The sequence below is a fragment of the Theobroma cacao genome, chromosome 9 (genome assembly GCF_000208745.1).
Source record: "Theobroma cacao cultivar B97-61/B2 chromosome 9, Criollo_cocoa_genome_V2, whole genome shotgun sequence".
NCBI lineage: Eukaryota > Viridiplantae > Streptophyta > Magnoliopsida > Malvales > Malvaceae > Theobroma > Theobroma cacao.
The window spans coordinates 17874069-17880303 of NC_030858.1; the positions used below are offsets into that span (position 1 = coordinate 17874069).

A 6235-nucleotide genomic window follows, 5' to 3' on the forward strand; every position below is an offset into this window, starting at 1 on the left:
ATATTTTATCCATCATAATCAATTAAATTTGTGTATAGATGTTTTTTTTAGCCAATTCTTCATATATTATGAATCATTTTCAAAATATTGTTTAGAAAAAATATCAGAGAAGAAATATTTGGGAAAATAATGAAAATACTAGTAGAAATAGAAAATCATGTTTTTTGATATATTAAATAGAAAATCATATCTTTGAAATTAAAAAGATAGTCTTCCAGTTTTTTCTAAAAAAAAAAATAAGATGTGTCTTTTGATATATGAAATATAAAATCATATCTAGTTAAAATTAAATGATGGCCTTCAATTTTTTTTTCCAAAAAAATGTAAATTATGTCATTTGATAGATTAAATACAAATTCATGTTACCTTTTAAAAAACGAAGAAAATCATTTCTTTGAACCCAGCCTTTGGTGTTGAGGAAACAAAAATAGCAAAGAGAGAAATAACGTGTCTTTCAATTTAGATAAGCATTCCATATTTAGGAAGAAAATGACAATTTACAAGCATAACTAAAGCATATTAGCATGGAGATGCTATAAATTTACCTGGGTATACAACTCTAAAGAAACATAGTTCACACACAAAGTACACAGCTCCCTGTCTTATCAATTATAAATATATTTAGTATAACAAAGTTGTAGTGAAATTGTTTATTTTGGTAAAAAGCAGCAAACTCCATTTGGTTCATGATATATCTCCTACAAGAAAAAAAAGACAAGTGAGTCTTTGGGTATAGCACCAGGAAGTGTCAGTGGCAGTATTTTTTTGAATCAGTTTCAACAATCAGTTATTTAACTTTTGCAAAGATGCTTTGAGAATGGCATTTAAAACAGTATTTACTTACAATACTCCAGCCTGAATAGGAAAGAAATGGATTTATAATTTACTTTAATATAGTATCACAAAACACATATAATTACTTTAATATATTAGACTTTAGGCTATAGAGAGATTAAAGTAAAAACTCATTTTATCTATATATATCAAATGATAAAACTGTTTCATTTTAATTCTTTGAACAAACTATAATACTATCAAATACATACGAGATAAAGCTTCAGTCAAGTTCTTACCATTGGTTCTGCATAAGTAGGGTTAAGAAAGAATTTCTTAGGGCTTTGGAGGGCTCATGGACTCTTCATGCCCCTCTGACTCCATCCTTGTGGCCTTCAACCATAATTTGTGAAACATATCTGGAACAGGTTTCATCATGCCATTCACATCAGCTTTCCCAAGACCTTTAGCAATAGTGGAGAACTCAAACATCACCGTCTTACCAGGATGACTAGCTGCTCACAAGATAAAAGTTTACCAGTTAAAAAAGATATTAGAAAAATATTCTATTTGTAAACAAAAGGAAATCCTTCCAAGCAGAAATGATTATTTTTGAGCATGTGTAATCTCTATATACTCTGCTACCAGAAAAACAACCTGTTATTGTAATGTTCGCATAGAATGGATCAAAAGATGCCACTTTTTCCATATGTGTACTGTCTGATGCTGGTGTAGATGCTAGTCTACAAAAGGAATATTATATCAATTAACATAATATGTGCAAACTCAAAAAATTTTAACTGGAGGATAAAAAGACAATAAACTACAAAGGTAAAATCAATGAAAAAAACTGCTAGTATGTTTTCACAAAGGAAACGAGTACATTGGATGATGATATGCTCTAATACAAAACAAAGACACCGGTACTACCACTACTGCTGCCATCATAGTAACTTATAGAAAAAACCTTCCAAACTCCAACAGAAATCAAGTGCTTCAATCATTTGACATACATGTTTATTCTCTTCATATTGTGTACTAATTGAAAGTAGAGAGACTAAAGATGGTATCCTCTAGGGTATAGCAGAGAACCAACTAGACAGTTGTAGAATGGAGGGCCCTAGTGGGCAGTTAAAGGGAATATAAAGCAGGTTTTCGGGTGGGTGCCCTGATTACTGATTTTTAATCAACAAAAAAAAAATTCAAACAACAATTTTTTCCCATAAATTCCAACTACTCAGAATCAAAATTCATGAAAATCACAACACAAAATCACAAGTAAATCAGATCTACTAATAATAAAAACCCTTAAATTAGATCTACTAACAATAATCACAAGTAATCACAAAATCACAACAATTAAATTAAAATTTTGTTGCCTGAAGGATTTGAAGCAACTACCTCGACTATGGATGGCTGAGAGAAAGGGGAAGATGTGTGAGAGCGGTTGAGAGAGAGGGGCAGACCCACAGGTGAGAGCGGCTGAGAGAGAGGGGAAGACCCACTGTTGAGAACGCGGCTAAGAGAAAGGAAGAAGACCAGCTGAGAGAAGAGATGAAGCCGGGGGAAGGTCAACTGGCTGAGAGAGGAGATGAAGACAGGGGAAGGCCGGCTGACAGAGGAGATGAAGACAGGGGAAGGCCGGCTGACAAAGGAGAGGAAGACGGTCAAAGATCGGTCGAGAGAAAATAGGCTTTTCAAGAGAAGAGCAGCTGAAACTGCTAAGGAAGATGGAGGAAGGAAGAAGAGAGAGAAAAAAAATTACATTTTATATGGGACAAAGTGGTGATTTTCTTAATCAGTTGAGGGTATTTTAGTTAAATTACATTTCAAACTTATTCCCCCGATCACGGAATAGATAATACTTGAGGAAGGGACGGGTATTAGCCATTCCCATCCCAAAGCCAAATTTGAGGAATTTCTATCCCTCCGGAATACTTATTCCGTACCTTGTTTGACAACCAAACAAGGGAAACGGAATGACATGGGAATAGATGAGGAATAGCACAGCTATTCCCCTTACCAAACGCGCTGTTAGTGATATCAATATAAGAGGTATATTTGATCCCTATAGTAGCCAACTTAAATTTAGGGACGAATTTTTATAAGTGGGGGAATTTATATCATCCCGTCCCTTGGGATGTTAGTTAAACTAGGATATTATTGAAATTTAAAAATGAATTGTTGCTATTATCGATAAGAAAAGTTATGTGGAAGTGGAGAAATCAACATAAAATTAAAATAATATTTTTATAATAAAATAACATTCATTTATTGATGATTGACAAATAAGATGATGTAATATTGAAAGTCGATTTCAAGGAGTTGGATTTGGCCAAAGTGAGGGAGAGTAAGAAAACCTTTAAGGAAATGGATTATTAGTGGGGCTTATGTGTCATTATTAAATCAAGTATAGAAGGGTATATATATATATTTAAATATTATTATGATTCTTTGATGGCATGCAAATTTGATATTTTACTTATGTATGAGTAGAGGAAGAATAATAAAAGAAAAATTGAAACTAAAGGAGTAGCTGAAGGATCTAATTGAAAGGAAAAAAAATGTTGAGAGACAAAATTGCAAATATGAAAAGTTTGAAGGACCAAATTACAATTAACCAATTCTTAATTAAACATATATATAATAGATATATATATAATTGAAAATGAAAGGAAAATTTAAAACAACTTATTCTAGGGGAATGCACCCACCATGTGAACCTTGGTGCATTCTCTCCTTTTTCACATTGTTCTTCACGCCATGCAAGGATTTGGCAGCCCATGATTTTCATTCTTCTGTCCTAAAGGATAATTGGGCAAGAGATAAAAACATATTACTTGGGTATTAATGCCATGCAAAGAAAAAAGAAAAAAGAAAGGGAGGGGTGTAACATAGGACAATCCGCCCATTTCAAGGAAAGAAACATTCTGTTTTTTTTATTTTCTTTCCAAAACCCGAACCCTCAAGCTTCCTTCTATGAGTTTTGAACTCGACAATATCAAATCTGAGCTGGAAATTCAAGCAAAGAGGTAAGAATCAATGCTCTTGGTATTTAAATATAAGTTTGAACGGTTGAAAATAGGGAATTGTTTGCATGGCAGCAAGCTGGTATTTTGGTTAGAGAAAAAGCTCCATTCTTCTGCCCGTGCACTTTCACCCCTCCATGGATCATTAAGTCTTCAAACCAGCATTTTGGGGCCTGGAAATTTACAGCCAAGGTGAGATAAAGTTTCATTCCAGCTTGAGTGCAAATTTGAAAGGTTATAATTCTCTCTTTTGGTTGTGTGTTAGCTGCATATTATCCCCTCCAAGTTCGAGAACTTTGAAGTTTTGGTTGGGGCTGGAAATTGGTCACCAAGCTAAGTTTTTATGCCTAAGTATTTGAAGTTTTAGAATTCTGGAAAATTTTGTGTGAATAGTTTAGATGAAGCAAGGGGTTAAAGTCTAAGTTGAATAGTTAAATTCCATAAAATTGGAATGCTAGGAAACTAAGAAAAAAAAACTGTGTATGTTCATTGCATGCTAGGAAGTTTGAGACTTATTTAGAGCTCAAGGAGCTGTTGATGGTCAAGGTTGATAACTTGGCTGCTGGTGGGAAAGCACGCCATCAAGGTGAGTGGATGTCCTGTTTTCTAAAGTAAATAAAGCTATGATCTTAAGTATATATGTATATATATGCTTATAGGTCTATCTTAGTAGTTGTTTTAAATACATTGGTGCTCAATTTGTTTCATTGACTGATTTGGGAAGCGTGAGCTGGTAGTTGCCTTAGGTGCTGATTTTTTAATTTGGTTTTGAATTGTAAAAACATGATTTTAGAGGTTGCTGAAATATTGGGTTTGGAAAGTTAAGTGTTTTTGAGCTTGGTTTAATTTACTGGAAATTTAGCACGGGTTTGTATTGCTGGAAAACAGAATTTGAAGCCTAGAATTTAAGGTACTGTTGAGATTAATTGGCCCTTGAAGGTAAGGAAAATGGATGTGTGAATTAATATTGAAATACTAGTTAGAAGCAAGTGAGAAATAGCGGAAAAAAAAACCTGAATGTTATGTGGACCAATATGCAGATTCGGCCTAGAAAAATTGGAGGTTGCTGGTGGATAGGAATTAAGAAAATAAAGGAATATTTCAAAAGGTCATTGGGAGGAAAAGCATAAAAAGGGGGTTAATATCGGTAGAAAATCCCACCAACCAGGTGAGTGGACAATTCTTTTTTAACTATTATAGATTATTGAGCATGATTATATCAAGTTTATTAGATATGCCTACTATTAGAAATTATTGTATTATGTTGAGTTGCAATGGTGGAATTTGAATGATATTGGGTTGCATGAGCTGTTAGTGACTAGGGATGATCACTAAACTCGTTTTATACATCCTGTTTTGTGGGCATGTCAAAACTATTACATTGTTTTATAAACAGGAAACAAGCCCTTGAAATATGATGAGATTTTATTCTATTCTTTTAAGCTTTTGAAACTGTTATGATTTATGCTCTCGTATAATGGCCTTAGAGTGGCCGATTACAATATTTCAAATTCTGCCATGATGGCAACCTTTATGATGCCTGAGTGAGATGTTTTAACAATGCCATGCTCACTGATTTTCATGTGTGAACTTGCTATTTTAATGGTCATTGATTTTATGATGAATTTGGTTATGTATTACTCACGGCTTTCATGATTTAAACATGCATGCATGCCTTCTGAGCTTATGATTGAATTGATTATATGCTTTTGAAAATCCATTAGATTATTTTCTTGGGTAAACCTTATAGGAATAGGTCTTGTTACCACACCAGATTTGTGTGGTGTTTGTGCACAAAGTAATGATTATTGATGACTGATATTTGATAATAAAGAGAGACCTGAAGCCACGACTTATATTTAGTGGTGTGGAGAGTTCCCACGAGTAGGTAAAAGGGGACCTAAAGCCCCAACTCATATTTGATGGTGTGGGGAGTTCTCACGAGTAGAAAAAGGGGAATTGAATCCCCGATTTGATATTTGATGACGTGGGGAGTCCCACTAATAGGTGTTGATGTTATTGATATGAGAGAGAGCCTACGGGTTATATTAGACCTAACTGAGGATACCTTCATTGATACATTTTTATTATTTGAGCATGGCATTACTATTATATTTGCTTTGAGAAAACCATGGTCATGATTTATTTGTTTACATCACAAACAAGAAATTTATTATACTTGAGATGGACATAGTTGATTGATTTTATCGAGCATGAGATTTTTATGCTGTACAAGTGATAAAAAAAATTTTGAGATTTAAACTCAAGCACCTTAATTATATTGATTTGCACATGATTTATTAACTTTGTGCACAGTTATCTCATCATACATTATTGTTACTATTATTATTATTATTATCAAAAGCTTTACTTTAATGCTTGTTTCCTCTCCTATCCATTCACTAAGTATAAAAGGCTTACCTCAACTTAAT

At 33.5% G+C, this 6235-nt stretch overlaps 1 long non-coding RNA gene across 1 annotated transcript; it reads right to left on the reverse strand.

The window, feature by feature from the left end:
* LOC108663324 lies at window positions 540-2430 on the reverse strand. The gene is made up of 4 exons (XR_001929282.1): window positions 2176-2430; window positions 1432-1517; window positions 1074-1289; window positions 540-698 (listed from the first exon to the last, which is right to left on the reverse strand). It is a non-coding gene; the product is annotated as an uncharacterized LOC108663324 (long non-coding RNA).